The 9,981-nt window shown below is 47.4% G+C and overlaps 1 long non-coding RNA gene across 1 annotated transcript; it reads right to left on the reverse strand.

Annotated features, from left to right (window-relative positions):
* Positions 1 to 395: 395 nt before the first annotated feature.
* Positions 396 to 2,381, reverse strand: LOC135050569 (uncharacterized). The gene is made up of 3 exons (XR_010241671.1): positions 2,197 to 2,381; positions 662 to 840; positions 396 to 494 (listed from the first exon to the last, which is right to left on the reverse strand). It is a non-coding gene; the product is annotated as an uncharacterized LOC135050569 (long non-coding RNA).
* Positions 2,382 to 9,981: the final 7,600 nt, after the last annotated feature.

Consider the following 9,981-nt stretch of genomic DNA (forward strand, 5'->3'; position numbering starts at 1 on the left):
CTCCCGCCTTCTTCCGTCTTCTGGGCGGTTCTTCCTCCTCGGGAAAGCCAGCAGGACGGCTAGAGTCCACACCTCCGCGAACTCCTTCGACCATGGCAGGGTTCATGCGCCTTCTAATAACATCCTCCCAGGGTAGCCACTTCAGGTTGAGAGCCGGGCCACCTCCCGTAGCTGTCTCATGTCGGCGCTGAATCCCCATCTTCTTCTTGGTCTGTCTGCGGCAATCACTGTACCGCTTCAAGCAATTTCTGGTGCTCCGGCGGTTTCCAGATATTGCAGTGACTTGACTCGCAATGGATTCCCAGATGCTTCGCTTTGTCCTAGCTGCTGTTGTCTGTGCCCTTGGTCCATACAAAAACGTCGTAGGACCTGTCGACGCAATCCACTAGGGTACAGTTTTCCGCCTCAGTATATCTGGGTCCACGCGGCTTTTTCGGTCCTGCATCTTCACCAGAGGCTTCCTCCTCCGACTGCTCCTCTGGCTGGCTTCTTGCCTTTAGGGATTAAAAAAAATAAAAAAAAATAATAATAAGATCGGTATGTACCTGTGAGTGTCAGTATCCCTGGCATTGCGCACATATTCCAGTAGGTGTGCATGGCATTGCGCAAACTACAGTAAAGAAAGTTTGATGCTATTTGTGTCTGCAGGTGTGGTTAGTACCTTTCTACTAGGCTTTTTCTTGGACTTCTCATGGGCCCTTGACGACCGCGGCTGGTCACTACATGCCTGGCCGGTCGTATCCGCCTCCTGGGTTGGCTCCCACTCCTCGTTGCTATGAAGGGATAGATCCGAGGGGGTGGGGGAAGGGGCGGATCGGGTCTGCTTGTCCTTTGACATCTCTGTTATAAAATAAAATAAAATAAAATAAAAATACATACATACATACATACATACATGTATAAATGGCTGACCCACACAAAATGGCTGACCCACACAAAATGGCTGACCCACACAAAATGGCTGACCCACACTGTCGACTAAACTTGCTCCAAATCACCCCAAAATGGCCAGAAAGCATCCCAGCACACCCAGGAGGAACACCACAGCAAAATTAGGCGGGAAAACACATGTTTGTCAAACTGCCGACAGCACAGGTCGACCAGGCTGTCGACTAAACTTGCTCCAAATCACCCCAAAATGGCCAGAAAGCATCCCAGCACACTCAGGAGGAACACCACAGCAAAATTAGGCGGGAAAACACATGTTTGCCAAACAGTCTACAGCACAGGTCGACCAGGCTGTCGACTAAACTTGCTCCAAATCACCCCAAAATGGCCAGAAAGCATCCCAGCACACTCAGGAGGAACACCACAGCAAAATTAGGCGGGAAAACACATGTTTGCCAAACAGTCTACAGCACAGGTCGACCAGGCTGTCAACTAAACTTGCTCCAAATCACCCCAAAATGGCCAGAAAGCATCCCAACACACTCAGGAGGTACACCACAGCAAAATTAGGAGGGAAAACACATGTTTGCCAAACAGTCTACAGCACAGGTCGACCAGGCTGTCGTCTAAACTTGCTCCAAATCACCCCAAAATGGCCAGAAAGCATCCCAGCACACTCAGGAGAAACACCACAGCAAAATTAGGCGGGAAAACACATGTTTGCCAAACAGTCTACAGCACAGGTCGACCAGGCTGTCGACTAAACTTGCTCCAAATCACCCCAAAATGGCCAGAAAGCATCCCAGCATACTCAGGAGGAACACCACAGCAAAATTAGGCGGGAAAACACATGTTTGCCAAACAGTCTACAGCACAGGTCGACCAGGCTGTCGACTAAACTTGCTCCAAATCACCCCAAAATGGCCAGAAAGCATCCCAGCACACTCAGGAGAAACACCACAGCAAAATTAGGCGGGAAAACACATGTTTGCCAAACAGTCTACAGCACAGGTCGACCAGGCTGTCGACTAAACTTGCTCCAAATCACCCCAAAATGGCCAGAAAGCATCCCAACACACTCAGGAGGTACACCAATGCTAATAGAAGACCCAAAAAAGTCAATTTAAGAATAAAAAAAAACCGTGAAAAACTACCCCAAAACACAAGTCTCCCCCAAAAAATGCAGCAACACAAGCAAGGGGCTATACACATACCTGCACACATACACAAACACCCCATGTACACCTCATGGCAACCCCCACTACACAAACACATACATGCAACACCAGACACACATGTGGTACTTACCTACAAATGTAGTAAAAGCTCCTAAAATGGCTCTCCTCCGGGTAACAGGAATCCTCCTGACTGTCCTGGAATAAAGCCTGCTGGGGTGTCCAAACGATATCCACAGCAAACAACCAAATTGCTAGCTCTGCACCTCCTCACACCTCTCTGCAGGTTCACAAAATGGCTGCAGAGCACGCAGCAAACAAGCCCTAATAAAGGGCTGCTTTCGGCGGGAAGGCGAATTCAGTACTCCCACTATTCGCCGATTGGCCGTAATCCGCCTGGGGGTGGGTCGAATCAGTTATACATTGAATATGGTGAATTCAGGGTCCCGGCGACAGGGCTGCGGCTGGCGATAGCGGGCGAATTATACAGGGGCGGATTAAATGACGCGATTCGCCCGCTATTGCATATACCCCTATACATCTACCCACGATATAGGCAAAGGAGGGGGAATGCACCTGACTCAAGCGCAGTGGAGAATGATTTCAACATTGTGCAAGGTTCTGCAACCCTTTGAACTTGTCACACGTGAAGTCAGTTCAGACACTGCCAGCCTGAGTCAGGTCATTCCACTCATCAGGCTTTTGCAGAAGAAGCTGGAGACATTGAAGGAGGAGCTAAAACAGAGCAATTCCACTAGGCATGTGGGACTTGTGGATGGAGCCCTTAATTCGCTTAACTAGGATTCACGGGTGGTCAATCTGTTGAAATCAGAGCACTACATTTTGGCCACCGTGCTCGATCCTAGATTTAAAACCTACGTTGTATCTCTCTTTCCGGCAGACACAAGTCTGCAGAGGTTCAGAGACCTGCTGGTGAGAAAATTGTCAAGTCAAGCGGAACGTGACCCGTCAACAGCTCCTCCTTCACATTCTCCCGCAACTGGGGGTGCGAGGAAAAGGCTAAGAATTCCGAGCCCACCCGCTGGCGGTGATGCAGGGCAGTCTGGACTGGAGCGAGTGCTGACATCTGGTCCGGACTGAAGGACCTGCCAACGATTACTGACATGTCGTCTACTGTCACTGCATATGATTCTCTCACCATTGAAAGATTGGTGGAGGATTATATGAGTGACCGCATCCAAGTAGGCACGTCAGTCCGTACATATACTTGCAGGAAAAAGAGGCAATTTGGAGGCCCTTGCAGAAACTGGCTTTATTTTACCTAAGTTGCCCACCCTCCAGTGTGTACTCCGAAAGAGTGTTTAGTGCAGCCGCTCACCTTGTCAGCAATCGGCGTACGAGGTTACTTCCAGAAAATGTGGAGAAGATGATGTTCATCAAAATGAATTATAATCAATTCCTCCGTGGAGACATTCACCAGCAATTGCCTCCAGAAAGTACACAGGGACCTGAGATGGTGGATTCCAGTGGGGATGAATTAATAATCTGTGAGGAGGGGGATGTACACAGTGAAAGGGGTGAGGAATCGGAGGATGATGATGAGGTGGACATCTTGCCTCTGTAGAGCCAGTTTGTGCAAGGAGAGATTGATTGCTTCTTTTTTGGTGGGGGCCCAAACCAACCAGTCATTTCAGTCACAGTCGTGTGGCAGACCCTGTCGCTGAAATGATGGGTTCGTTAAAGTGTGCATGTCCTGTTTATACAACATAAGGGTGGGTGGGAGGGCCCAAGGACAATTCCATCTTGCACCTCTTTTTTCTTTCATTTTTCTTTGCATCATGTGCTGTTTGGGGACAATTTTTTTGAAGTGCCATCCTGCCTGACACTGCAGTGCCACTCCTAGATGGGCCAGGTGTTTGTGTCGGCCACTTGTGTCGCTTAGCTTAGTCACACAGCGACCTTGGTGCGCCTCTTTTTTTCTTTGCATCATGTGCTGTTTGGGGACTATTTTTTTGAAGTGCCATCCTGCCTGACACTGCAGTGCCACTCCTAGATGGGCCAGGTGTTTGTGTCGGCCACTTGTGTCGCTTAGCTTAGTCACACAGCGACCTTGGTGCGCCTCTTTTTTTCTTTGCATCATGTGCTGTTTGGGGACAATTTTTTTGAAGTGCCATCCTGCCTGACACTGCAGTGCCACTCCTAGATGGGCCAGGTGTTTGTGTCAGCCACTTGTGTCACTTAGCTTAGTCACACAGCGACCTTGGTGCACCTCTTTTTTTCTTTGCATCATGTGCTGTTTGGGGACTATTTTTTTGAAGTGCCATCCTGCCTGACACTGCAGTGCCACTCCTAGATGGGCCAGGTGTTTGTGTCGGCCACTTGTGTCGCTTCGCTTAGCCATCCAGCGACCTTGTTGCACCTCTTTTTTTCTTTGCATCATGTGCTGTTTGGGGACTATTTTTTTGAAGTGCCATCCTGTCTGACATTGCAGTGCCACTCCTAGATCGGCCAGGTGTTTGTGTCGGCCACTTGGGTCGCTTAGCTTAGCCATCCAGCGACCTTGGTGCACCTCTTTTTTTCTTTGCATCATGTGCTGTTTGGGGACTATTTTTTTGAGTGCCATCCTGTCTGACACTGCAGTGCCACTCCTAGATGGGCCAGGTGTTTGTGACGGCCACTTGTGTCGCTTAGCTTAGCCATCCAGCGACCTCGGTGCAAATTTTAGGACTAAAAATAATATTGTGAGGTGTGAGGTGTTCAGAATAGACTGAAAATGAGTGGAAATTATGGTTATTGAGGTTAATAATACTATGGGATCAAAATGACCCCCAAATTCTATGATTTAAGCTGTTTTTGAGGGTTTTTCGTAAAATAAACACCCGAATCCAAAACACACTCAAATCCGACAAAAAAATTTCCGGGAGGTTTTGCCAAAACGCGTCCGAATCCAAAACACGGCCACGGAACCGAATCCAAAACCAAAACACAAAACCCGAAAAATTTCCGGTGCACATCACTAATGAAAAGCGGTGAAACAAAGCGTAGCCTGCCTAGGATCGGTTTGGCGTTTGCGAGATGCTGCTACTGGTGCCGCTGCAGCTGTTATTGCTGCAGGAGGCAATACATTTACCAAGTGGGCTGTCACAGTCATATAGTCCTGAGTCTGCCATGCTCCACTTGTCCACATGTCCGTGGTTAAGTGGACATTGGGTACAACTGCATTTTTTAGGACACTGGTGAGTCTTTTTCTGACGTCTGTGTACATTCTCGGTATCGCCTGCCTAGAGAAATAGAACCTAGATGGTATTTGGTACCGGGGACACAGTACCTCAAACAATTCTCTAATTCCCTGTGAATTAACGGTGGATACCGGACACACGTTTAACACCAACGCAGCTGCCAAGACCTGAGTTATCCGCTTTGCAGCAGGATGACTGCTGTGATATTTCATCTTCCTCGCAAAGGACTGTTGGACAGTGAATTGCTTACTGGCAGTAGTACAAGTGGTCTTCCGACTTCCCCTCTGGGATGACGATCGACTCCCAGCAGCAACAACAGCAGCGCCAGCAGCAGTAGGCTTTACATCAAGGATGCATCGGAGGAATCCCAGGCAGGAGAGGACTCGTCAGACTTGCCAGTGACATGGCCTGAAGGCTATTGGTTTTCCTGTCTAATGAGGAAATTGACACTGAGGGAGTTGGTGGTGTGGTTTGCAGGAGCTTGGTTACAAGAGGAAGGGATTTAGTTTTCAGTGGACTGCTTCCACTGTCACCCAAAGTTTTTGAACTTGTCAATGACTTCTGATGAATGCGCTTCAGGTGACGTATAAGGGAGGATGTTCCTAGGTGGTTAACGTCCTTACCCCTAATTATTACAGCTTGACAAAGGCAACACACGGCTTGACACCTGTTGTCCACCTCACCATCAGAATCCTCGTTGTCAATTTCCTCCTCAGCGCCAGCAACACCCATATCCTAATCCTGGTGTACTTTAACAGTGACATCTTCAATTTGACTATCAGGAACTGGACTGCGGGTGCTCTTTCCAGCACTTGCAGGGGGCGTGCAAATGGTGAAAGGTGCCACCTCTTCCCGTCCAGTGTTGGGAAGGTCAGGCATCGCAACCGACACAATTGGACTCTCCTTGGGGATTTGTGATTTAGAAGAACGCACAGTTCTTTGTTGTGCTTTTGCCAGCTTAAGTCTTTTAATTTTTCTAGCGGGAGGATGAGTGCTTCCATCCTCATGTGAAGCTGAACCACTAGCAATGAACATAGGCCAGGGCCTCAGCCGTTCTTTGCCACTCCATGTCGTAAATGGCATATTGGCAAGTTTACGCTTCTCCTCAGGCGCTTTTAATTTAGATTTTTGGGTCATTTTACTGAACTTTTGTTTTTTGTATTTTACATGCTCTCTACTATGACATTGGGCATCGGCCTTGGCAGACGACGTTGATGGCTTTTCATCGTCTCGGCCATGACTAGTGGCAGCAGCTTCAGCACGAGGTGGAAGTGGATCTTGATCTTTCCCTATTTTTCCCTCCACATTTTTGTTCTCCATTTTTTAATGTGTGGAATTATATGCCAGTAATATATCAATAGCAATGGCCTACTGTACTATACTATATATGTATACTGTTGGGTCACCAAAACGTTGCACTGTAGTACTATATATACTAGAGATGTGCACTTGAAATTTTTCGGGTTTTGTGTTTTGGTTTTGGGTTCGGTTCCGCGGCCGTGTTTTGGGTTCGACCGCGTTTTGGCAAAACCTCACCGAATTTTTTTTGTCGGATTCGGGTGTGTTTTGGATTCGGGTGTTTTTTTTAAAAAACACTAAAAAACAGCTTAAATCATAGAATTTGGGGGTCATTTTGATCCCAAAGTATTATTAACCTCAAAAACCATAATTTCCACTCATTTTCAGTCTATTCTGAATACCTCACACCTCACAATATTATTTTTAGTCCTAAAATTTGCACCTAGGTCGCTGGATGACTAAGCTAAGCGACCCTAGTGGCCGACACAAACACCGTGCCCATCTAGGAGTGGCACTGCAGTGTCACGCAGGATGGCCCTTCCAAAAAACACTCCCCAAACAGCACATGACGCAAAGAAAAAAAGAGGCGCAATGAGGTAGCTGTGTGAGTAAGATAAGCGACCCTAGTGGCCGACACAAACACCGGGCCCATCTAGGAGTGGCACTGCAGTGTCACGCAGGATGGCCCTTCCAAAAAACCCTCCCCAAACAGCACATGACGCAAAGAAAAAAAGAGGCGCAATGAGGTAGCTGTGTGAGTAAGATAAGCGACCCTAGTGGCCGACACAAACACCGTGCCCATCTAGGAGTGGCACTGCAGTGTCACGCAGGATGGCCCTTCCAAAAAACCCTCCCCAAACAGCACATGACGCAAAGAAAAAAAGAGGCGCAATGAGGTAGCTGTGTGAGTAAGATAAGCGACCCTAGTGGCCGACACAAACACCGTGCCCATCTAGGAGTGGCACTGCAGTGTCACGCAGGATGGCCCTTCCAAAAAACCCTCCCCAAACAGCACATGACGCAAAGAAAAAAAGAGGCGCAATGAGGTAGCTGTGTGAGTAAGATAAGCGACCCTAGTGGCCGACACAAACACCGGGCCCAACTAGGAGTGGCACTGCAGTGTCACGCAGGATGGCCCTTCCAAAAAACCCTCCCCAAACAGCACATGACGCAAAGAAAAAAAGAGGCGCAATGAGGTAGCTGTGTGAGTAAGATAAGCGACCCTAGTGGCCGACACAAACACCGGGCCCATCTAGGAGTGGCACTGCAGTGTCACGCAGGATGGCCCTTCCAAAAAACATTCCACAAACAGCACATGACGCAAAGAAAAATTAAAGAAAAAAGAGGTGCAAGATGGAATTGTCCTTGGGCCCTCCCACCCACCCTTATGTTGTATAAACTAGAGATGAGCGGGTTCGGTTTCTCTGAATCCGAACCCGCCAGAACTTCATGTTTTTTTTCACGGGTCCGAGCGACTCGGATCTTCCCGCCTTGCTCGGTTAACCCGAGCGCGCCCGAACGTCATCATGACGCTGTCGGATTCTCGCGAGGCTCGGATTCTATCGCGAGACTCGGATTCTATATAAGGAGCCGCGCGTCGCCGCCATTTTCACACGTGCATTGAGATTGATAGGGAGAGGACGTGGCTGGCGTCCTCTCCGTTTAGACACTTGATTTACTAATTTTGGGGAGCATTAGGAGTACTCAGTAGTGTACAGTGCAGAGTTTTGCTGATAGTGACCAGTGACCACCACTTTTATTTATAATCCGTTCTCTGCCTGAAAAAAGCGATACACAGCACACAGTGACTCAGTCACATACCATATCTGTGTGCACTGCTCAGGCTCAGGCCAGTGTGCTGCATCATCTATTATCTATATATAATATTATATATCTGTCTGACTGCTCAGCTCACACAGCTTATAATTGTGGGGGAGACTGGGGAGCACTACTGCAGTGCCAGTTATAGGTTATAGCAGGAGCCAGGAGTACATAATATATTATATAGTGAGTGACCACCAGACACACAGTGCAGTTTATTTAATATATCCGTTCTCTGCCTGAAAAAAGCGATACACACAGTGACTCAGTCAGTCACATACCATATCTGTGTGCACTGCTCAGGCTTAGGCCAGTGTGCTGCATCATCTATATATATTATATATCTGTCTGACTGCTCAGCTCACACAGCTTATAATTGTGGGGGAGACTGGGGAGCACTACTGCAGTGCCAGTTATAGGTTATAGCAGGAGCCAGGAGTACATAATATTATATTAAAATTAAACAGTGCACACTTTTGCTGCAGGAGTGCCACTGCCAGTGTGACTAGTGACCAGTGACCTGACCACCAGTATATATAATATTAGTAGTATACTATCTCTTTATCAACCAGTCTATATTAGCAGCAGACACAGTACAGTGCGGTAGTTCACGGCTGTGGCTACCTCTGTGTCGGCACTCGGCAGCCCGTCCATAATTGTATATACCACCTAACCGTGGTTTTTTTTTCTTTCTTTATACATACATACTAGTTACGAGTATACTATCTCTTTATCAACCAGTCTATATATTAGCAGCAGACACAGTACAGTGCGGTAGTTCACGGCTGTGGCTACGTCTGTGTCGGCACTCGGCAGCCCGTCCATAATTGTATATACCACCTAACCGTGGTTTTTTTTTCTTTCTTTATACATACATACTAGTTACGAGTATACTATCTCTTTATCAACCAGTCTATATATTAGCAGCAGACACAGTACAGTGCGGTAGTTCACGGCTGTGGCTACCTCTGTGTCGGCACTCGGCAGCCCGTCCATAATTGTATATACCACCTAACCGTGGTTTTTTTTTCTTTCTTTATACATACATACTAGTTACGAGTATACTATCTCTTTATCAACCAGTCTATATATTAGCAGCAGACACAGTACAGTGCGGTAGTTCACGGCTGTGGCTACCTCTGTGTCGGCACTCGGCAGCCCGTCCATAATTGTATATACCACCTAACCGTGGTTTTTTTTTCTTTCTTTATACATACATACTAGTTACGAGTATACTATCTCTTTATCAACCAGTCTATATATTAGCAGCAGACACAGTACAGTGCGGTAGTTCACGGCTGTGGCTACCTCTGTGTCGGCACTCGGCAGCCCGTCCATAATTGTATATACCACCTAACCGTGGTTTTTTTTTCTTTCTTTATACATACATACTAGTTACGAGTATACTATCTCTTTATCAACCAGTCTATATATTAGCAGCAGACACAGTACAGTGCGGTAGTTCACGGCTGTGGCTACCTCTGTGTCGGCACTCGGCAGCCCGTCCATAATTGTATATACCTCCTAACCGTGGTTTTTTTTTCTTTCTTTATACATACATACTAGTTACGAGTATACTATCTCTTTATCAACCAGTC

Source organism: Pseudophryne corroboree, chromosome 2 (genome assembly GCF_028390025.1).
Source record: "Pseudophryne corroboree isolate aPseCor3 chromosome 2, aPseCor3.hap2, whole genome shotgun sequence".
In the NCBI taxonomy this organism is placed as follows: Eukaryota; Metazoa; Chordata; class Amphibia; order Anura; family Myobatrachidae; genus Pseudophryne; species Pseudophryne corroboree.